Source organism: Anas platyrhynchos, chromosome Z (genome assembly GCF_047663525.1).
Source record: "Anas platyrhynchos isolate ZD024472 breed Pekin duck chromosome Z, IASCAAS_PekinDuck_T2T, whole genome shotgun sequence".
Lineage (NCBI taxonomy): Eukaryota > Metazoa > Chordata > Aves > Anseriformes > Anatidae > Anas > Anas platyrhynchos.
This window is the reverse complement of record NC_092621.1, coordinates 40,405,066-40,430,205: the sequence shown is the minus strand read 5'-3', so window position 1 is coordinate 40,430,205 and position 25,140 is coordinate 40,405,066. Positions and strand designations below refer to the sequence as shown.

General features: G+C 40.2%; 1 protein-coding gene across 4 annotated transcripts in view; it reads right to left on the bottom strand.

Moving 5' to 3' along the window:
- The window catches only part of APBA1 (amyloid beta precursor protein binding family A member 1), an 89,423-nt gene that overhangs the window by 53,712 nt on the left and 10,571 nt on the right, over positions 1 to 25,140 (bottom strand). The gene's annotated exons all lie outside the window — the stretch shown is intronic.

The window sequence follows — 25,140 nt, the reverse complement described above, 5'->3', positions numbered from 1 at the left end:
CCTAAACAAATGGCAAAAACCTAACAGCAAAAATCAGCAAAGGAAATATGTACTGACAGAAAAACTGCTACTTTATGAGGAGGAACACAATCGTGCAGAAAGTGCCTTTCCTTCCTGATGGTTCAGAAGAAATAGAATTAATTCTTTTTACTTTGATATTTAGCTCTGCATGGTTTGGGAAATAACAATACAAACCACAATTCAGAAAACCAAATGTGTTGAGAAGCTGAAATACAGGTTTATTTTGCAGCATTTAAGAGTAACAACGTGCAGACAAACACTTTAAAGGGCTCACCCAGGAAACCCGGCTATTAGTGGAAAAATAGGAAAAAACCAAGTATCAACAAACTCACCAGTCCAACTCAAGGCACGACAGATTCACCTGTTAACAAGCTCAAGATCAATAATCCATGCATACTGTGAAGAACTAAACCTCTCTAATACACTGAAGTAAGGGGGCATTTGTCAAGACTGCAAAGGGGACAAATGAACCGAGGTCAAAACACTGCTGCCTAAGGGCTCCAAGCAGGAACACGTGGTTTCACTTCCATCCCCCACCCCAAAACCCTAATACTTCTGGTGTCCAGTTGGACAGTCCTTCCTACAGAAGTCCATGTCCAGTCCAACACCTGCAGCATTGGCAGGCTTGGGGGTCATCACCAACCAGAAACGTTAGCATATGCATATGAAGTTTGCATATGAAGGAGCAGGTGCAAGCACTTGAATTACCTTCCCCAAATTTCCTACTGATGTGCTCTTTCTGTTGTAATTTTCTGATGTATCACACTTTCTACCACACTGTTTTTCTCCCAGCACCTGCCCTTTTATCACTGCAGGAAAGCCCCAGTCGCAGCGAGCCATTTCACCAACCTGGCACCCTCCGACACCACCCAGCTCTGCTTCTTGCAAGCAAAGACGAAGCCGCCCACAACTCTAAAGTTTTTTTAAGAAGAAGAAACCACCTCACTTGACCTACCAAGGTATCTGCAGGGTTGCTTTTTATGGGGTGTAGTGCTGAGGTGCTGGAGGCAAAGGGCTCCTCTGTGAGGCAAGGTCGGGGATGCCCCATGCTGGGAACAGCCAGCTCCAGGGGGCTCCAACAGCCCCACCACAGGGCATGGCCGGGCCGGGCCTGCAGCCAGGATGGTGGTGCCTTGGGGACAGCCTGGGGAAAGGAGAGTGAAATGCTGTACGGCAGCAAGGAGCGAGGGAAACCGGAGCAGCAGTTCCCCTGCGGGCTGTGCAGGGAGAGGCCCCTGGTGGAGCAGGCTGTCCCCCTGCAGCCCATGGGCCCCACATGGAGCAGATCTCCACGCTGCAGCCCCCCCCCGTGGGTGGAGGAGCCCCCGGTGGAGCAGGTGGATGTGGCCTGGAGGAGGCTGCGGCCCATGGAGAGTCCCCGCAGGATCATATTTTCATCTTCTGTCCTGCTGATGAAGGGGAGCTGAGGGAGCTGTTAAGAGAACAGCTGGGTGGGAGTGGCAGCTGGCCAAGGTCAGCCCACCACATGGTCCGAATAAAAAAAAAAAAGTATTAACCAAAAAGTGTTAACGTATATTCAATGCTCTTTAATACAATATAGATGGTTATCTTCACATGAGCAGGTAACAGGCTCCTCTCTGCAATGCTCTGAAGATCAAGCCATAGCTAGCAATCCTCCATTCAATGCAGAGAACATACATTACAGATTAGGGACTGCTAACAGGTATATGACTTAAAAGTATGGGAAAACCTCTGGTAAGGTGGGCAAAATACTAAAAGATTGGTTTTGCCTTCTAAGCTCTTTGGTACTAGTAAGCATAGATGGTATTTGTAAACATGACTCCAAAATACAATCAGAACTGAGGTTTGAGAAGTGTTTTTTTTCCCATCTCCCAACTAGTGTACTCAAAAGCCCATTTTACAGACTGCACCACAGTAACAATTAAACAAAAGCCCTCTGTAATCACATCATTGAGCTCATTATACAACAGTAACATTAATGTTTTGAATACTCACAATTTTAATCTACACTCTTTTCTCTGTTTTTGTTTTTTTTTTTTTGTTGTTTTTTTTTTTTTTTCTGAGGGTTAAGTCTTGTTTTGAGTAAAATCTAAATGGAGTAAAGTTTCCTTATACTTTCATACACTTTCAGCTCTGAACCCAGATTCTGGCACAAGACTAAAACACAGAGAGTGACACGCTTCTACCCAAAAGAGAATTATGCCTACTTAATATAAAATATTCAGAAACAGCATAGATGAACAGCCATAAATACCTGTTCTTGCAAGTTTTGTGGCCATTCTCTCCAAGACATTTTATCATTGTGTGAGTAATTCTATGCAGAATTGCTTTCAGTTTTTTAATATAAAGCTTCTGTAAACTTTCTGATACAGCAAAACACAAATACCTTCATCTTTAAGGGTTCTATATGGTTATTACTGACCCTCTGCTGCCACAGATGATAACGTTCTCTGTTAGCTTAGTGGAACTGCAAAAATGAGCTAAAAGGTTAAAAAGAACCTTCAGAGTTCAAAATTAATAATTTTAAGCCCAAATTCGTCCTTTCCTTCTCTGAACACTTCAACATTTTATATTGGTGAAGTTGCTACACTGCAGGCATCATCAGCAATGTAGACACTTACTAATACCTTGATGATTTTTTTTTAAACTAGCTGCATAATTGAGAGTACCAAATGTTCTTTTTGTCCCCAGTAGTTAATACTGATGAAACTATGATTTCTACAAAACTACAAAGTACAGTCAAGCTAACAGTAAACATAATGACTATTGAGTAAAATTTTCTTGATGTCATTTGGAGCTAGGCATAGAATTCCACAGAAGTCCAAAATGGTAACTTTACTTGAGTTTTTCTGATAAGGAACATCACATTGTATAAAATGCTAAATAAATGTCCAAATATGATGAACTACTCAACTACGTCTCATTCAAACTGAATGATATATAATGTATGACTTCTGTTTTAACTTCATTTCTTTACTATTTTTTTTAACAGTGTAAAGAACCACCAGTGCAACGTTCCGAATCCTGGATGTCATCACAACTAGAACCACCTTACAGTTTGCTTGATAAAACACACTTACTTGTCATTATGCTTGTATGTGGTATGTAGTACGCTGAAGTTAAGCCAGTATATTTAATTTTCAGGAAGAAGTATCACCCAGTTTGCGTTAAGAAATCAGCTTCTCCTTAAAATCCATTCCTAAACAGTTCTATGCTGCTGCATTTCTCTAAACAAGAAGAGGTTATTAGTTTATGATTTGACATTATTTCAGCAAGAAAAGAACTAATAAACCAAACCAGAAACAAACACATCTCTTCTAAAATGCTTCAGTTGGTAAAATATGGTTTCTAGGACACCTTGGCATAACCCACTATCACCTCTTGCACCAAACAGATTGACAGATCCCTCCATATGACTGCACACAATCCTGTCTGCAAGGGGTCTCTTGGCTGATGTTCTCAGGTCTCTGCAACTCAAACTGGTAGAGAAACTGCGGTGACGGCACAATCAGTCTGAAGAGGACAGGCTGAGAGCATAAGGTAAGACAATTTCCTTTGTAGTCATGCTCTGAAATACAGATGAAGACCACAGACATTTCCAGAAGCACATATATAAATGCGCCTGACTCTCAAATGCAATTCAGGAAGCTTAAATACTAAATAAATGATTTCAGGTGAGTACAGGCTGTAACTTTTTGTTCTGCAATATTAAAAGACTATTGGTTTCAGAGAGTTTAATTACCTTTCCACTCTCCCCTATGGGGCCCCTCCTTCCCTATGCTACCTAGTCACATGCTATAATGACATTTCCAGATACGGCTGTAACAGACCAGAAATGCTTAGTTTCTATGAGACAGCTAAAATAGTCAGGGACACAGGTGGCTCCCTCTTCAATCTCCTACTCAGGTGTGAAGACCCAAGCAGGGGCAGATGCACAACTGGAAATGAGCACACGGCTACACAAACAAAAAAAGGGTTTTAATTTTCTCAACTGAGAGGTCCTGTCTGGCAAATCAAGGATGGCCTAAAATGCACAGATGAATAATACTACCTCAGCAACAGCAAAAAATATTAAACTGTTTTTTGACAAAACTCATGGGAAAAGACAGGTTAAGACAACAGTAACTTTGTCTTAGCACTTGTATTTAGGATACAGTTGGAACTTGCAACAGTTCCTAAAGGATTATAGAGGAAACCAAGACAAAGCACAAAACAGGGTGCTAGTTCCTAACTAGTTACCTCAACTACCCAACAGACAGGCTGTGATGGTAAAATACAATAACTCATTAACTCAGGGAATTGGTGAGACAGCTACACAAGATACAGCTACCGCAGTTGGATCTGATCTTTGTAGGTCCATCCCATCTGAAGTACTCTAATCCTGGAAGAATACAAGGGTTTTTGCTGCTTCAGAAAGTTGAGACGGCTATGAGGAAAGGACACTTTATTGTGGCTAAATGCAGAGGAATTAGTGTTGAAAAACAAGAGGTGGTAGATAATTGCGTCCCAATTACAAAACAATGAAGTTTAGGTTTGTAGGAACAGCAGGATTCTGTGAGTGACAGGATGAGGATAATAGACTTGGGAGAGGCACCAGCAAACAAATAATTACAAGATGCTTGGAATACAAGACCTCTGAGAAAAGGCTGAAGGAAATGACTTTATTTAGTCCCCTGGAAAACAAAGAAAGAAAGAAAAAAAAAAGCCAACAACACAAAAAACAACCAGTTTAAAAAGGCAACTACAAATACCGAGATCAGATTTTAGGGTAAGCAAAACAAACAGAAACAAACAATGTCAACCAAATCCAGCCACTCCAAGATGGTAGTAAAGGGTGAATTTCAGGCTGCCAGGCCACTCACGCTGGGGCAGTCCCATTGATAGCACTACATAAAGCCTAAATTGTCTGTATAGCATCAGAAATAGGAAAGCTGGGTATTAATGTAGCAAAACTGGGACCAACAGCAAATAATCAGCTATGGGAGGGCTGTTTGCTTGGCAGTAGTTGTGTCAGACACAAGGAGGTACAAAGGTCATGAAAAGCTAGATGCAAATTCAGGGGGAAAAAAAATAGGAAAAATATATCAAAGCTGGTGGAGAAAAATGGAAGGAGATGGCTGTGTGAACAGCTGCAGATGACTAACACATGGATTCATGCCCACAAGGAGTTTGGGGGAGACCCCCTTGGGACAATATGCTCTCCAGCAGTTTCTTAAGACTTTGCAGGGAGGTGGGGAATATATTTATTTACACATTGATACTTAAAAAGCTGTAATATGCTGGTGATCATATATGTGATTCCTTGGAATCTGCATTATTAATCATTAATCATATTAATCATCAGTGCATCATTATAAATTCGTAAACTGTTATATTTGATTGCAAATAGCATAGACTACTTTGGGTAGATCATTTTGTTGTTCTACCCATTTCCTCCTAGTGTTTATTTTCTTATTCCTTTAATCAATAACCGTCTTCATAACTTACATCAGCCAAGTCTAAAGTCTCTGTATGATGGAGGGAGTGTCAGACCTTGCCAGTAACAGAAATGTATGTAGATAGCAGATATTTCTGACATTCTTACAGGTTGTGTGTTAGGTTATGGGATAAAATCTCATCTGCACACCCACCAAGCAGAGAAAGACACTGGCAGATGGGGGAAGGCCAAAAAACACCCTGCCCCAGCTACCCCAGGCCCATCAAAAGCCCATCTCCACTTGGACAGAAGAGCACAGGATGTGTGTGTGTGTGTGTCCCCTGGGAGCTCTGGTTTGGACCCTGGGCCATGGAGCAGCAGATGCCTCAGCTCCTTCAGGCTGTGGGATCCAGCACAGTACATTTTGCTCTAATGATTAGTACCAAGCCAGACACAGACAAGACACTCCCTGCTCTATGCATCTGATATGCAGCTGATGCAAGCCTGCAAAACTAAACCCAAAACAGCTTGACTAAAATATTTCTCAGTTAAAAAAATTATTAAATAAAAATAGTATTGACCAAAAAGGTTCATTATCTCTGCTAATCACCGCTAGAAAAGTGGTTTTGAAAAAATATTGGAGTCCAGTTTCCTGCATTGAACTTAACAAAGCACTGAACAGCTGCAGTGCTTAAACAAGGTTGATGGCAAACCTTGTGCCACTGCTTCAAGCTTATAATATGTTGAGTATTTTGTACTGAGACAGAAAGAGGTGCTCCAAGAACATAGCTAGCACCCAGAAATTCTTGATTTCTATCTAAACCCTTCTTGGCAGTGGGCAAGTCACATAAAATCTCTCCTTTAGTATCCCTTTCTGTGAACAATAAGCAAATAGCATGGCACTAAAAAATTCAGGTTACTAGACTGCAGTGAAAATCAATCAGTGAATATTTGCAGTGAATTCTGAAAATGAAAAGGACATTTTCGGTCAGCTAGTCCTAAAATGACAGACACGGCACTAGCAACATGAAATACAGTGGGGAGGAGGAAGAAATAATAAATAAATAAAAATAAAAAAAATAATCAACTTCTATAAGCACTGGTAACAGTCACACCCTATTTCCTTCATTCCTTCACCTATTTTATTTTTGTGCCAGGGACCAAAATAAAGCTTAAAATAAAGCGAGTCTACTTAAGAATTCAATTTATAAATAAAAAAACAGTGTAAACCTGCAACACATCTCCTGAAGATAATTATCTGGAGAATTTATAAGAAACGTCTACTTGGTACATAAATGAATGCAACAGCGGTAATTAAATCAAACATATCTCAAGCACATTAATTATATATGATGTAAATTTTTCATTTCAAGTTAAATCAGGCTTACTGACTGCAGCTGACTGAGATTTAAATATCTATAAATAAAGACTGTGAATTTAACTGTAAAATTTATCACCAAATTTTCTGTGCACTGCCACAGAGATGCAAGAGGTTAAGAACAGGAATATTTTATTTCCTTTAAATCAAACTGGACAGCACTTAAAATCAGGTGTTATAGTGAAGAGACATTGCAAGTAGAGAGCTGAGTTGCTCTTCATGTTGTAAGACTGTAAAGTCTTCCAGGTGCTAAGTAGCTGGCAGCAAGCTGAAGTGGTATGTTTTTTTGTTGTTTGAAATGGATGCTATATTTTTCAGCAAAACTGCATAATTTTTCAGTTTACAGGGTTGAGGACTGCCTGGGAAGTTTTACTTGCTGTATGTAGCCTCACTGAAGCAAATGGGCATCACAAAGAGGTCAGAAGATTCCTTGCAAATGTCCTAAAATATTATGGGAAACGCTTTTAAAGGCAGAGGGCAATTCAGCAGTTTCACAGCACTGCCTCAGGGCAGACCCAGATTCTCTTCACAGGCCAGGACACAGACTGATCCTTTTAATCCGCATATGCTGTCCATCTAATCTTGAAACTACTTTGGAAGGAAAACTGTCAGTGCCTTCAACAAGGATGCCCACAAGCTTTGTCACCTCCTTTAAAACATTCAAAATTTCAGTACTTTATCCTTTAAAAATTGCCTGAAAAAACAGCAGGAAAACATAAAATCCTTCTTCTGATAGGATTCAATAATGGTGCTTTATTAATCCTACTCAACTTGACAGTGGGGTGACAAAAAATAGAGAGAAGGCTGAAAAACCTTCCAAACTTAAGTTTTGCATTAACAATGCCATCTTACAACCCATTAAGAAATACCTGCAGAGTTCTCAAGAGATAGGACTGAAAAACCACAGACACAACCTGACGTTCAAAGAATGGCCCAAATCAGATTTGTTGAATTTTGTAAGGGATTAATTTCACCTCCTTTAAGCAATTTAATTTTCAATCCCAAGTAGACAAGAGGCAAGTTTAAGAGTCGGTTCCTGGAAGAAAGGATTAGATATTTCCTTCCAAAAGGTAATCAGACATCAATCCTATCTTCTCAGCTTTGTAATCCCAAAGGACTGGACTTCGATAGACCCATACCAGGCAGCATACAAACACGAACTAAATTCATTTCCTGAAACATCGGTTAGTATTTCACAAGGCAAACTTTGTGCACTGCATCCATGGATAGCACTCAACTATGCAAGGTGCAAACTACAGATTGCCATCTCTGTGTGGTTTCTCAGCAGACAGCTTCAGATTGAATGCACACAGAGATATGGAAAACATCTTGTATTTAAACTGGTTAGGATCAAAAGTTGTAGGCACACTAGCAGGCTGAATGAGGAAAACTTACAGAATAGTGCTGTGTACAGACAACCATGTTGTACAGAAAAAACTTAAAAAGCCAAGGCTAACCATTCGTATTTCTGGAATGCTACACTGAAAACCAGTTCTGTGATGAAGTAACCTCAGTCTGACTAACTCCAGCTCCAATTATACCTTTCCTGAAAGTGGACTTTCAAGACCCATGCTACAAGACAAGCAAATCTTAAAGGTCCTCTATATGCACAGAAGGGTCTGTTCTTGCAGTCCTCCCTTTGATTTGAGAGACCAATGTGGTATGAACCTGCAAAGCACTTAGCTCTGCATGAGGCAATTACATAAACATTGCCAAAACCAAATTCTGATTATTTTGGGCTCATTTTAAGTGTGCCTTGACAATGTACACTGCAGAGGTTTTCTAGGAAGACTGAATAGTTAGTTTAACACCAAGACTTTAGTCTGAAATACTTTTAACATGGAACGGTTTAAATATAGCATTGTGGAAAATGTTGTCAAAGTTTCTTGCTTTCTCCTTCTTGCCTCTAACTTCTGAAATATTTTAAGGACTGCTTTTCTGAATACAAGAGTTGTTTTACCATTCCATTATACAATTTTATGTACTTGTTCAGTGTTGAACAAAAGAAAACCCTAAAGATCAGAAATTTAGATTTCATGTAAGGTCATCAGGCACAAAGGGAGGAGGAAAAAGTATAGAATCTTCAAAAATGAATAATGAAATGTAAAAACTAGCTTGCACGAGGTTAATCAAGGTAAAGATACCATTTAGATCAACAAAATATCTAATTGCACTCATTTCATAATTTAGACTTCTTGTTTTTTGCTTATTTCAAGATGCTTCTAATGCCCTTTAGTCTAGAGCATCTTAAGATTTACTGCTTGAGAACAAGGCATCAATTTTAATTCCTGTAAACGCATCTTCATTGGACATTTGCATCTTTGGAGAGCTCCTTCATGTATTATTCAAAGAAAAATAGTTACATATATTCAATACAGAGGTCTCACTCAAGTCTGTGGAGCCCAGAATTGCTTCTGTTCAGTTCCCAGGAATCAAGATCAGAATTCAGGCAGCAAACCAAACAAGTTCACAAGCAAAACCACAAGATCTTACTGAGTCCTCAGCTGGCATCTCAATCAGAACCAATGAACAGGTACAGAAACTGGAACAGGTACTGGAACAATTCACAAGCATAATGAGGGCAAGCTTTCTGGTTTCCTAGAAGAGTCTGGAAGAGCTGATCCTGATTTTAATAAAATAAAAACCTAAGAAGCTGGAAGTGGAAAAAAAAAATCAACATTTTTTAAACTGAATGATGATGTTGGTAAAAGGATTAACAGGTGTTAAGTTTAGTAAGCAAATTAGTTGGTTTTGCAACAGCTTTCAAATTTGGGGCTCTGGGGAAAGCAACAAAAATCTTTCAAGCCTAGCTGTTCTTAAAACATCAAATTTTTATGCACAGGATTATCTGAGACATCGGGAACTGGTGAAAACACCAGTTTTTTACTTTCTGTAGAAGGGTATTCCTCTACACATTTCACCTTTCTCTCATTTTGAAAGCATGACTATACCTCATTTCTGAGTGAGGAAATTCTTGGAATGCTGTAAGGTTGAGAAAACACCGTAACATACTCTTTGTTTTTATACTTTTTCCTAAGTGTTCATGGCCAGAAACAGGACACTTGGATAATGGACTTTGACTAACCTTGTAGTACTATTCTTGCGAGCTTCTGTTAATCAATGCAGTTATGTTAGATTTAGCAATTGCTACAGTAACGCAGGATATTTGCATATAGTTTACATTTAACTGACCAGCATTTAACTAATCAACATTTTCACAACATGAAATTTTGTGAAATCTTTCTTCCCTCCTCAGGCTGAGATTTGGTCCAACACCGCTTCCTCTCTCAGTCTCAGCTTTCCTTGTTTTCACTGCATGTTACGCCTAGTCCTCAATTCCTATGGTAAGCCAATAGGTAGTGTAGGAGGGTGGGTTTATTACTGTGTACTTCTACTGCTCTTTGCTTCCTGCATGTCTCCTTCCACTGCTCCTTCCTTATAATGCATTTTCTCTGTTCCAGGCTTCTGTTCCTCCATGGGCTGCAGTCTGCCAGGGGTGTCACCTTGGTGTGGATCCTCCAAGAGCGGTGATCTCTTGATGCAGCAGCCACTCTTTTAGCTAAGTTCGAGCAGCAACACCATGTGCTTCCCTGACTGGATGCCATTTTGGTGCATGATGGGTTGTTTTATTCAATTTTAAGCCTGGCTGAAGTGGCTGGTACTGGTTTATATTGCAAGGTTTTGGTGGGATCTCTGCAGGGGGAGGCCGGGGCTGCCCCGTGCTGGGCACAGCCAGTTCCTGCCAGCTCCAACAGGAGCCAGCTGGGCCACACTGCCAAGATGGTGGCACCTCTGGGAAAACATGTTTAAGAAAGGGTAAATAAAAAGCTGTACAGCAGCTGTCAGAGAGAGGAGTGACGAGTAGCCCTGCAGCCCCCCAGGTGAGTGCGGCAGGAGGTCAGGAGGTGCTGCAGGCAGGCAGCAGCAGGGAGAGGCCCCTGGTGGAGCAGGCTGTCCCCCTGCAGCCCATGGGTCCCACATGGAGCAGATCTCCACGCTGCAGCCCCCCCGTGGGTGGAGGAGCCCCCGGTGGAGCAGGCTGCTCCTGATGGAACAGACCCTGCTGTGGGAGGGATGCCATGGTGAAGCAGGGGAGAAGTGCGAGGAGGACGGCGCAGCCGGGACAAAGTGTTACAAACCCTGATTCCTCGTCCTGCATGTGCTGCTCCGGAGAAGTTAGAAGTCAGGAATGAAGGAGTGAAGCTGAGCCTGAGAAGAGGCTGTGGGGAAGGTCTTTAGCATTGTCTTTGCTTCTTAGCATTCCTCTCTATTTTTATAAATGACAAAACTTTAATTATTCCCAAGTCAAGTCTGCTTTGCCTGTGATAATAATTGGTATGTGATTTCCCTTTTCTTTATCTGGGCCCATAATCTTTTTCACCTTATTTCTCCCCCATCCTGTTGAAGAGGGGGAATACAAGAGTAGCTGTGTGTGTGTGCAGCTGCAGCCAAGGTCCACCCACCTTACTGGCACAGGGCAGCTCATGATCTCTGTAGAGATGCTCCCTTTCTTCTTCTGTCCAGTCCTGCATCACTGCCAGGGATTCAGTCACACAGGGGCTGGTCTCAGTCTTTGTCTTTTTTTTTTTTTTTAATTTCAACCTGTTCAGTTTCGCTTGTCCAATTAGGTCCCTCTGAATGGCAGCCCTGCCCTCCAGCAAACTGACCAGTCTCCCTACAGCGGTGTCATTTGCAAAACTGAGGAGCCTTTTGTTCTCCCAGGTGAGTCACTGAAAGAGATGTTAAATACAACAGGTGCCGGGACACAGCTCTGTGATATCCCTATGGATATTGGCCTCCGTGCAGCACATGACCCATTTACTGTCAACCAGTTTTTTACCCTTCTGGTCGTCCTCCCTCCCAGACCGTAATGTCAGAACTGGATAAAAGAATATTACAGAATGCAGTGGCTGAACATGGCTAGAGCAAAGGTAAGTAACACCCACTGCTCTCCCATGGACATTTTGTCTCAGAAAATAATGAGTTGGATAAGGCATGATCTACACTCTTGGTCAATCCATGCTACCTGCTCCCAGTCACTGCCCGCTACAACACATCCCCAGAAATGTGTTCCAACAGGACCCACTCCGGGATTTTTTCCAGGGACAGAAGTAAGGTTAATCAGACTACAGTTGCCAGAAGTACTTTTCTTTTGAAGATGGGGGCAACACTTGCCTTTCTCAAATGGAGGGAGACCCTCCCCGATATGCAGGACCTTTCAAAGATGACAGAAAACAATCTTTAAAATCCTTCCAGATTAAAACCTTATTTCTAGAATACAGACAATATAAATGACTTCTGTGTAGTCACTAACCACCCAAAACCAAAAGAAAAAAGGAAAACTGTTGTATTTGAACCGGAATAAATCATGATTTTTCACCTTCAGAAGTCATTTACTTTATCTGTTTTGATCTTATTTATCTTATTATTGTCCTGTTTTTCTACTGTGTAAAAAAACTTAATTACATAGCTATACTATTCCCTCTACAAGCTCTAGAAGCTTTAGGCCAAACTGGACAGCAAGATGTCCCAAGGTACAATTTGGATTGAAATTCAACATGGATAAATGCTGAGATAAACTAATTACATCGCTCATTCATTTATGTTGAAGCACTCTAATTCTACAGAGAGACGCATAGGATAAGAATCTGAGCAGAATGGATTTGCAGATTACACGTGCAAAATAGTACCCAGCATAATGCAGTTCACTCTTCCTTACTGCATAAGCAATTTCCATTCGTGTTCTCTCAGGCGTACTGTTCTATTTGTGACATGAACCAAATTATATTTCTATTCTCAATTAGTTAGAGATATGACAGTATTTTGCACCAAGCAGACCTCCTCCAAATTCTTTCATTTCCTTTGGGAATTATTTCGGACATTTTCCCCAATGTAAAATCATTCAGTAAGCAAAAAGAAAGAGCAGAGCTGCTCTTAGAGACAACACCCAGGAAAATTGAGCAAAAGCAACATCAGCCTGCAAAACCGATTACTCCAAGCTTCAATTGTGGCCTTGACATTATTAATTCACAAACACCCACTGCACTGTTACTTTGCCTCACAGAACCTGCATTCAGAAGACAGGCAGGAAACATGCCATGATCACAGCTCACAGAGCAGATGTGTCCTAACCCAGGTCGTGCTCCATCATAAAGCAAAGTTTCTTGTCAGACTGTCAGCTGCAGGGTTTACAGCCCAGGTGAAAATAGTTCACATATACAGACAGGGGAAGAGGCTTCAAATTCTGAAAGAGAGAGGCTCACCCAACTGGAGCTTTCTGGGATCCCAAATCTACTTGAAAAGCAAGAAAGCCAAACTCCTTCTACTCCATTCACTGACTACCTGTGTAAAAAGGATGCTTAGATGTGTTACAATTTCTAACCAACACAGGAGAGGACAGCTAGCATTCAATGTAGAATACATACTAACATGTTTAAAACACTAGTAAAGAGCCATTAATTACACTGGGTCTACGCCCCTCATTTAAAACCACGAATAATAAACAGACGCCCTGTTGAGAAGAAGCCCCTTGGGTATATGTTGTAAGATTTCAGCTTAGCATCTGAACTGTGTATTGGAAATCGCTAGTTACAATTATGACAAGGTCTCCGGTATTCTCCCAAATGCATACATGGTTCTCATCTTGCCTGCTAGAGATTACACTTAATTCTAATTAGTACAAAGGAAAAGATAATGGAAGAAGTCAAGTGTTATAAATTATACAAATATTCTCCTGGAGAAGCTGGCAGCCCAAAGCTTGGACAGGTACACTCTGCTGGGTTAAAAACTGGCTGGACAGCTGGACCCACAGAGTGGTGATGAAAGGAATGAAATCCAGCTGCTGACCAGCCACCAGTGGTGTTCCCCTGGGGTCAGTGTTGGGGCCCATCCTCTTTAATATCTTTATTGATGATTTGGATGAGGGAATTGAGGGCACCCTCAGCAAGTTTGCAGATGACACCAAGCTGAGGGGGAGTCTTGATAAGCTGGAGGGTGGGAAGGCCCTACAACCTGGACAGGATGGGTCGATGGGCAGAGGCCGATGGGATGAGGTTCAACATGGCTAAGTACCGGGTCCTGCACTTTGGTCACAACAACCCCACGCAGTGCTACAGGCTTGGGGCAGAGCAGCTGGAAAGCTGTGCAGAGGAAAAGGATCTGGGGTGCTGGTCAATGCTCATGAGCCAGCAGTGTGCCCAGCTGGCCAAGAAGGCCAACAGCATCCTGGCCTGTATCAGGAATAGTGCAGCCAGAAGGAGCAGGGAGGTGATCGTCCCCTTGTACTCTGCTCTGGTCAGGCTGCACCTTGAGTACTGTGTTCAGCCTTGGGCCCCTCACTACAAGAAGGACATTTAGGCCCTGGAGCGTGTCCAGAGAAGGGCTACGCAGCTGGTGAAGAGCCTGGAGCACAAGTCCCATGAGGAGCAGCTGAGGGAGCTGGGGGTGTTTGGTCTGGAGAAGAGGAGGCTCAGGGGAGACCTCATTGCTCTCTGTAGCTACCTGAAAGGAAGGGGTGGGGAGCTGGGAGTCCGCCTCTTCTCACAGGTAACTAGTGATAGGACTAGAGGGAATGGCCTCAAGTTGTGCCAAGGGAAGTTCAGGCATTGGGATGGGTTGCCCAGGGAGGTGGTGGAGTCACCGTCCCTTGGGGGTGTTTAAGGAAAGTTTGGACATGGTGCTTAGGGACATGGTTTAGTGGGTGGTATCTGTGGTAGGGGGATGGCTGAAACTTTGTTACTCAGACAACTCAAGAAAAGCTCAAATTCCTATGGGTTTCTGTTCTTTGCCAAACAACAATTTTTGATGAGTCCAGAGCTACACATGCAATGGTTGTCCAACACAGAAATCTGCCTAGTCAAATGGCTACTGCCAAATTTACATGTAAAGAAGTTCAGCTCCTCTTTTTCTCAGTGTAGGTACTCAATTCATTTTCCTATTATCTGATCATTAATGTCAAGAAATATGAATGGATTTATTTATTTTTGAGATCTCTACTTTTCTTCCAAACTTGGCTGAAACTTGTATAAATTTCTTTTTCTTTATACTATTGGGCTACAAAAAGAAAAGAAGGGGTGGGCATATTTAAGCACATCCCCTCCCCGGTGGATTAGCTTCAGGCCTTTGACAAAAAAAGACCAACAATCAAACTGCACAGGTGGCACACCAAAAGCTCTACAACCACTAGTCATTCATACCTTCAGATGTTGTTTTACATAAAATGGTATCAATGTCCCTGCTCCTGTCATAAATGACACCTGTGGCATTTCTGATAAAAGTATTTATTGATTCCAGAGACCTCCTAGCATCCATGGTCACCTGGTCTGGTTTGAGTGTTTCAACGTTCTTACCATTAGCAAGGTTTTCCCTAGCCTGACTCTGCACTGCTTCAGTGGAAGCTGGTTACTCACACCATCCCTGTCAAACCAAGCACAGACTGCCCACCTTCTCTTTAGTGCAGCTGCACTATTTAAGTAACCTGCAAGGCCCTCCTCTGGCTGAAACAATCCCCACCTGTCTCACTCTTCATAGCCTTCCCTACCCACCTAAGTGCTCGCTTCCAAACTCACTCCAATGCAGACTGCAAACGGGACACAGCACCCACGTCCTCTCCAAAAGCCCTTCATGCCTCTGCTAGGGCTACACTCCTGTACCCTCGGTACAGCCCTTGCCTTTCAGTAGCAATACCGTACTGACAATTCCTTTTACACTGTGAATACCTGCAACCTACACAGACAGTTTCTGCAGACCTACTGCTTAGCCCGCTGCTCCCATCCATCTCACCCGTGCCCCTGCTGAAGAGCACCAGCCTCTCCCTTCACCCTCTGAAAACTCGTCATGATCGTTTTCTGTCCTCCAAAACACCGGTGTTTCCTCCCAGGCTGCTGACTCTCCACTGAAGTTTTCACACCATTAATGAAAATATTGAGTATTACTCACAAAATCCTACAAAATCCTGATATAGATTTCCAATTCAGCACTGAGTTAATGGTATGTGGTTGCTCTTATTTCACTGACTTCCTCAGAAATGCTGAGAATGTAAGAACGGCTGAGAAAAGAATGCTTATATATAATAAGCATTCTAGAATACTAAATTAAACATAAACAGCAAAACAAAACATCTCCATAGCAGAAGCCTCTGCTTTTAGAACAAGGAGACTGTGAGAAACAAAGTAGTGTTTCTGCAATAGGAGCTGTTTTTGCCATGGAAAATTCCACTAACCTTGCGCATTCAGAAGTGATTGTGCAGGCATGACAGCAGCACAGCAGTGGGGAGTATGTTAAGCAGGTAAGAGGAGGGTCCCACTGTCCCAAAATACAAAAAACAGAATGAGCAGTGTGAAATCAGTAAAAACGAAAATCATGGGCCCTCTAGTCAAGAGAGAAGAAGGAAAAAAAAAAAGGAAAAGGAGAAATTAAATGTTGGTCAAATAAAATTGTACATACATGGTATAGTAATAACTGCCTAGTAGTTTGTAAACCTGTAGTACTCAGCCAATGAAGAAAGCATTGAGTAATAGGGAATATAAGGTTACGATAGGATGCCTGTCATTGCAATTGCAAATAAAATAGCTTCACAGAAGATCCTGTCTGAGAAAATTATTGAGATATTTCTCACGGAAACCTTTGTACCTCACACTTACCAGAGAAATATTATAAATAAATAAATAAATAAATGACCAAAATAATCAATCACTAAAGGAATCACAGTCCTTGAAAAATTCCTCTCCAGGAAGCAGAATGAAAAATGTAGAAGTCAACACGTTAATAAAAAATGTATTGCCAAATCTTTACAATTCTTAAAAAAAAAAAAAAAAAAAAAAAGGAGGAAAAAAGGAGAACTTATTAGAATTAGACTCTTTTCTACTTCTTTAACCTGCTTTTCAAAGTAAATCTCTTGCTTCAGCATTGACAAAGAACACATGCATCTCCTTAAGCTACTTAACCTTCTTCCAAAGTTCACAACCTCTGAAACCACCACATCATACCAATGTAAGGCCCATGTAGTTTTACATAGTGCTAAATGTGACAGAATACGATGCATTCAATGTTTTAAAACTCCTACAGACTGAATCAGTCTTTCACTGTAACAACACACAGAGCTACCATTACTTCAGTACACTGGTACTTGAAAGAAAAACACTAATTTATAACAAGAAGTAGCAGACTAAAAAAAACCTTCTTCTGCCACTAATCAAGTTTCCACCAATGAAACAAAGTGAGAAAACAGAGACAAAATGCCACAGTGCAGGTCCAGCCAGTAAACCTTACCATAACGTATTTATCTGGTGCTGTGCTCCAGCAGTAAAACCCCCAGCTACTCACAGAGTACTAGTACGTGATACCACCAAGGGGCATTCTGGACTGCTAAGCTGTAATGAAGTACAACCTCCTCCACACATGACCTTGAACAGCGTCCTTTGAGGATGCTGAAAAGAAAGCAGCAGATCATTCTTCAAATCAAACATGAAATTCAGCATGACTACACAGTAATGTTAAACAGAAGAATCAACTTAGCTAACAAGGTCTTTTTTTTCCCTGAAAATGACCCACATAAAATATACAAAAGAAAAACACTGTCAAATTCAGTAGAAGAGTAAACCACAAGCTAGAAAATTTAAAAATAAATAAATAAAAATAAAATCCCCTGAAATCCAGAGAAGCTGTGTTTTCAAACCAAAGGTTAGCAACAGACTCCTAACACACACACACACACACAAAAAAAATAATAATCCTTAGCAGCAACCGAATGCCTTCTGATATGGCAGAATTTACAGCAGTCAATGTTTGTAGAAGCAACCCTTTCTCTTCATTTTGTTGTAACACTGATATTTGACAATGTTGGATTGAAGAAAATAAACAAATTCTAGCCTTCTTGCTGTTTAAGGTGGTCACATATACCAAAAGCATGTGGAAGGAGAGATGGAGAGGGAGATTAATAAAAGCACAAGTTGAAGGCTGGACATAATCCACTGATTTGTAAATAAACACTTTATATTGTTTACACATACCTGAAAACAACTAAAAATCAAAAGCAGAAGAAAGTTACAATGTCAATTTCCAAGCTAAATATTTCAAAATTAGAATTGGTACTTCTTAGAAAAGCTGTGAAAAGGCAATACTTAGTTTCCTTTCATAGTCTACCGGAATTATCAGCTGAAAATACCACTATATTTTAGGGAAAGGATAATTGTGGAGAAATTGTGCTGGCTTATAAGGTAGATAAAAATGCTGGCTAGAGATGCACCAGTTATCATCATCCTGTGACAATAAAAAATGTCCACCACATTTTCATTCGTCAATTCAGATAATATCCAAGAAATCCAGACAAAATAGAGAAATAAATATTAAAAATAAATAAATAAATCTAAATGGCATCTCTGTCCTAATAAGTCATGCTGATAACACTCCTTTTGATGCTTTCAATTCTCTTTTGTGGCACTGAAAAGATAATACATGAGATCAGCCAAGTGTCTAGCAAACCTATTTATAACTGAGAAACAGATGAGTTTTGCTTTCTATAACCCACTGTTTTTCATTGTGTAGCAACTGGTTGATGCACAACTACTACTGATAGCAGGGATTCAAAATTATTTCAAACTTCTGTTGAAAAATGTCAAAAGAAAATACTTCAAAAAACACACAGAAGCAATTACTATGAAGTTCTGTATCACTTTTAAAGTAATCAAAAACACTATCCTGAAGAGCTCATCCATCTGTAAGAAATTGTTTGGGGCAAACAAAAGTGTTATCAGCTGCACGATCTCTTCATGAAGAGATCACTGCAATCGCAAAATGGTTAGTGCTGAAACTAAGAGAAGCCAAACTTAAGGCTTCTAATAACCTCCCTGAGTAATCAATTATTCAATTAATCCTAAATCAAGCTTCTGTATGAAAGAAGAAGCAAACAATGGAAAAGAAGTAGTCATGGTTTGGCATGCAGTCCATTCAGAATTGCAAACGAAATGTATTTTTTTTAAAAAGCTAACAATTTAAATCTACTTTTAGATACATGAATCCCAATTCTACACTTCATACAAAATTAACTCTTTAAGAACCCATATTGCATCAAAATTAACACAAGGGCTCACCAAAAACACGATCAAGAATGAGCTCAACATTACAAGACAAAATGCAGATGAATGTTATGGATCTACATGTAAGCAGTTTTGTGGAGAGGCCGTCACATTCATGAAGTATACCTGATGTTTTCACAAAACTTGATTCCTTTGGAACAGAAATACGTAGGCATAAATAAAGCTTCATTTTCAATTACTATTTAGCAAAACAATAAAACAAAGAACCAAACAAGTTTGTAAGATTTACAATGTATGCATAATACTACAATGAAAAAAAAAAAGCTACCATGAAATGGCCTGGAAGGTACTATTTTATTAGGCTGGTACATAAACAGTATGTTGAAGTGATTAAACACTTCTTACTTCTAATCCATAACTTTTTAACCACTGACCAATTTTAAATTAGTAAGGGCAAGAGTCTCAAGGACGGTACATTTTCTTTAAGCTTCATGGGCAATCCCAACTCATCTTCCCACTTGGGGAAAGTCAAGTGCAAGTTTGGTAGCTGCTAGCAGGCCAACCTGTGGGCATGATCTGGTCAACAATGCTGCACGTGTTCAGATTTACCTTATCCTCATCCTATCCTGTTTCTTAACCAATTTTCTGATTTTTTTGGGAGACATGTAGATAGGATATGGGGAGTGGGATAAGAAAGAAATAGAGCAGTTTAAGAAAGGCAGACTTCTGAAATCTTTCAAAAATCAGGTTCCATGCGACCCAGTCCTTGTATAATTTCTCAAGTTTTTTGTCTTCTCAGAAGCGCTCTGGAGATACACATGACAGCTACATATTACAAAACAACTCCTCAAATCCTATGCAAAAAGACATACAGAAGCCGTATTCATGAGCCATGTAAGGATTCTGCATGGGACACGTCCACGACACAGAAAGGTCATTCGATCCCTGAGAAGTAATTGTGCTCATTCTCTAGGAAAGATACATGTATTCCATTTGCCTACTGCAAATTTTACTGATTACAGTTTTAGTACAAGGGATTCTACAGAAGAGTCCAAACAAACCAGAAGTTTAGCTCTTTTCCTGTGTACAGAATCAACCTACTCAGCAATCACTTCTTTGATGAACTATGGTCGTGCTTGGCATTACTCCAGGACTGATTTCTTCTCAATTTTGCAACACTCTTATTGAACTTTTGCTGGTTTCTGGCATTATAACCATACGAAGATGAACTGTGACAGAGAGCAAAATATCAAGTGTTGGAGAAACTTCACAAGCACTTCTCAAATACAGAAATGCAGATCTGAAAGTGACAATTCCTTGAACACGCAGTTTCCCATCCCAGTATTTAGAATATTTTGTAACCTATCCATACACTCATAAATATGATCTGATCAGGCAACAGTATTTTTTTAATTTCCTCAAGTTTCATAAACTTCTATGTTAGAGGAGAACAATTTCTAGTTGTTCTCAAGAAAAAATACCTTATTAATATAAAAATCACCTTAAACCAGCTATGCAGAATTCAAACTAACTAGTTTGTGGGGTTTGTGTTTGTGTTTTTTTTCTATGTTGTGTTTGTGTTTATAATATTACCCAATTCACTTCTTAACCAAAAACAAACAAACAAAAAAACGATAGCAAATTCTTCCAGCAAGAATAGAATCAAAGCTACCTACATTATGAAAAAACAGACAGAAGAATGATAAAGTCACTTTGCTATCTGAAGCCTGAATTAAATTAAAAATTAAATATTAAATAATTAAATTAAAAAGCCTGATAAATAAGCAATACCTAAGAAACAGCCTATTTAGCATGTTTTTCTCTTACAGATTCCTTTGGGTGGATGTTTTTTTTGCCAGTTACAAGCAAGTGTACAAAATCTTAAGAAGCTATCTTTCCTTTTGAGCTTACCTGCTTCTGAAACTTATTTTCCACATCTTACACTGTACCTTCAAAAAAATGAAAAATTAGAATACACAATTAGCCATAAATCATTGATGGCTACAGGTTGCATCTTGTTCTTAGCTACATCAATGCAAATATTGGGTTGAAAATGCCACTGATCAACAGAGCCATTCTGAATTTAAAAGAGAAAGTGTGAAAAGAATATAATAAATTGCTTCCAATAAGAACTAAGAGTTACTTAAACAGATTTGTTTGAGAACAGTACCGAAAAGGAAATGTGGAAACTTGCTTCCAAAATAGCTTCCAAACAGCATATGGGCATATCCTTCAGAGATGTCCACAAAGCCACAATGACATCTCAGTTTAGTTCCCAAGTAAGCCTTTCAACAGTAACAAACACATGGATTAAATACTAAGGATAGACCTCCAGTTGGTTCTAAATATATGTAACTCCACAAAATTAAATATAGCTTTGCATCTCTGACAGGTTTGTAGCAGAGCTACAAAGATGTAAATCAGCTGTCTCTAGATGGTTTTTCCTCATTAAAATTATGGCTTTTTCTACATTCTTGGTGCAAATTAAAATCTCTGTTAGGGGCTTAGCTAGTTACCCTAGAAACAGATCGTGAGCTCTGCTAAACTGAAGATCTTTCGGACCCTTTCTGCTTCCCATTCATGTACTGTTCCAGATTCCCAAGGATTTGTAATCCTGGGATACCCAGCAAGAAAATCCCACTTAGGGAAGCTGAATTCGTAAAGAATGCCACTGATCACACTCTTCACTTGCACTAATTTCCACCTCAGAGGTTTTGGATGTCACTGCTGAAATGCATGGCCTCAGCTGCTGTTCAGGGCTTCCACAATGCCACCCCCTGCTCTGCAATGCCATTCACTGCTCTGGAAGCGCTTGTGGGCTGGTCTCCATGGGGCATTTCTGGGAGCTATTCTAGACCAAGCAATTAGTGGAAGTGTAAACAGAAGCATGCGACATGATAAATACTATCAAAATTAAGTAAATGCTGCTTTAAACAAAAAAGGTAATCTCTTCCATGTAGAGAGGATTATCAAGTCATTACTTCTACTCTTACGCCCCTAGCATCAAAGCAGCAATGTCACCTTAATCTTTTTGGTTGTTCCACATATATATATATATATATATATATATATATTAAAAAAAAAAAGGTAGAGGAGCATTTGGAAATATTTTTCATTACCTTTTTCCAGATACTGATAGCGCCTTGCACACAATACACAGAGAAGCCAAATCTTTGCACAAGCTTCAGTGAAATTAGCCAAATGTCACATAAGACTGATTATTTTATTTATTTATTTATTTTTTTAAGAACAAGCCCCAGGCAGTAATCACTTCATTACATGTTTTGAATTTATTGAGAAACAAGAGCTAACATTAATCTTAAACCTTACTAGGATCCTCAGAGTCACAAATCCTGCACCTGAGTTGTGTGTCCATTTGCTTGAGACTGCAAATGCATTTCCCTCCACTATCTCAGTGATTTCTGGTTTGGATTATACAGACAGCAATAAACAACACTGGCAAATTTATTACCAAACAACCAAATGCTGACAGTTCCCTGGCTGATTTTCCAATCACAATTAAAATTCATACAGAAGAATGGCTATTGCTGTACTGTGTTATGCATATACAGCTTAATGGACGTAGACTTGAAGACTTCTAGGATGTTGTCACCGAACTTCAGGCCGTAAAAATGTGGTGTGTCCTCAGTCTCCTCAAACTGCTAACACCAGTCAGGAAGAACACAGCAGTCAGGATGCACAACAGACAGGTTTCTCTCTGTTTCAGTGAGCAGGCTTCCACAAAACAAGCTATCACTGACACAGCCATGTGGGTCACCTCACCAGAGCGAGCAATCAACACGTGGCACGTGGGGAGGGAAACCACGCTACCTTCTACACCCCACTTCACTGCTGCTCCAGTCCTGGAGGTCTGCAGAAGTCTGGCAAATTAATGGACTTCACACAGGCTTGACAAGCAGCAGAAAAATCTCAAGAGATAAAATATAACAGTATACGCTGCATCTCACTGATGGACACTGCTTTCTGGGAGACTGCAGAGCTTTTCATATTCAAAGCTCAGGCTCTTCTTTGGTAAAATGGAAAAAAAAAAGTTGAGGGAGGAAAGGAAGGAGAAACAGTATTTAAAATCTGTTAAATTATTAAATACTTGCAAGGAAAAAATAAACTGTTCCATTTTTAGTACATCCAGGAAATTAGTCAATTCAATGAGATGATGTACAATAATTTTCTCAATTCTGAGTAGCACTGAAGCCACAACACCAGTCCTACAGTCGCAGTCACACCATTTGCAGGCATGATCATTCAGCAGAGTCAGGCTTGATGCCTCATTATGGTCTTTTGATCCTGTGCAAGCACAGGTTGTGATTGATTGCTCAAGAGGCTCCACTGCCCACTTCACACACTGAAGGTATTATGGTGATGGGTAAAATGTGTAAGTGGGGTACATTAGACAGAATACCATGAAATTCAGGATCATTAAAGACAATTCAGTAGTCTACAGAAGTAATGATAATCACTCTTCAATTAATAAAGAGCATTTGGCACAATGAAGGATTTTAAAAGCATAGAGAATATGACTCAGTGATACGAGACAATGAGAATCCTCGGAGCTAGAATGGCATCCTTTGAACCACCTACAGGGGCACCGAGAGAGAGGACCAAAGCAGCTGAAATAGCTAAAGACACTTTGCAATCATAAAAATTACTCTGCCTTTTCAGAATAAAAAGAAAAAAGTTACATACAAACGCACATCACATTATTGTCATAGCCAGCTGTGGCAACAAAAGAAACTCAGCTAGGAACGATGTTTTCCCCGAAGGGAGATGGTTACATCACAGACCCACGGGGCCTGTAAAGCATCTTTTGTTGATCTACATTAACTTCTGAATGCTATAAATCATTTCCAGTCAGAATACCTAGCAGTGTTTCCATTAATCCTGCATTACCATTACAATTTCTTGTCATGTTTACTATGATACAACAACCTTCAACTTCCTTGTTTTACCACTTTGAAAAAACTTAACCAACCCCCTTCCCACCCTGTACATTATTACAGTGAGGGTACTTGTACAGTGTTCCCATTTTTTCCCTTAATCCCTTTTTACCCAGCCCATATTGCTCTCTGCCACTCACTGTGCTTCTATCTGATCCTGACAATTTAGGTCGACTTTTCTACAGATTCCACTGTCCCTGTATGTTTTCAAAGGGAAAAGGCAAGTTGCACAAATTGTGTTTGTGTTCAGAGTCACATCAAAGATACACACATTGGTACAGGGTGCACTATTTACACACATTCCTCTGACCTGCAAAGGTCAATAAATAAATAAATAAATAAATAAATACAAAGCATGACCATATGCAATTCTGCTGTGGCCACCTGCTAGACAAGTGATGCCAACTTATTGAAATGTATTAATGTATATTTCTAACCTTTTTCACAATCAAACTTTAAATATCAAGCTAAAGCAGCTGGCGACAGAAAAAGACAAGGAATGCTGTTTCAACAGCTTAGCTAAAATGGAAAATAATTTACTCCATCACCACATGGCTGTGCTCATGTAAAAAACAGTATCAGAAAATTACATTTGATGAGAAACAAACAATACAAATTTAAGGGGAGGGGAGGGGAGGATCTGTTTACATCGTTTTCAAGGATGAAGTCATCCCTGATCATGAAATGCAAAGTTGGGTCAAAATCCCTCAGAAAGAGATTATTCAAATTAAGGACCACTCCCTACCATATTTTCGAGGTCCACGTACCACGGAGGATTGATTTCTCCAAAGCCATACACCTTCCCTGGCTCCCTGAGAGGCTGTTTCACAGTCTGGTAGACCCCAGAGTTAAGCTGATTTCTCCAACGCCTAGTTTTTTCTTCCTGTTTCTTATCCCATCGCTCTCAGTTAAGCCCTCATTATCATGCACAGTTTTGTTTCCTGCTGCTTCTGTCAGGGGGCTGCAGGCTTTTCACCAAGATCCTTCCCCTTAATTAACAAAAGGGAAATAAGATTTCAGTCTGCTCAAAGTACTAAGAATAATCCCTACCCCTGGAACATCCTTGTGGTGTTTGTTTCAAGACAGGCAACCCATACCGTAAGAAGCACACAACTGAGGCTGAGATCAGAAGTTTATAGGTTCATTTATAGCCAAAAACCTTAATGGTTCATCTCTGCCAGTCACCGAGCATCTCTGTCAGCGTGGCAGGGCAGCAGCAAACACCATCTTACTCCTACCACACGCAAGAACGAACAGACGTCATCCCAATACATTGAACATTATTAAAACAAATTCCAAATACAAAAGTGAGGAAAGCTGGGCTCAGAGAATGGGAAGACTTTCCCCTGTTGT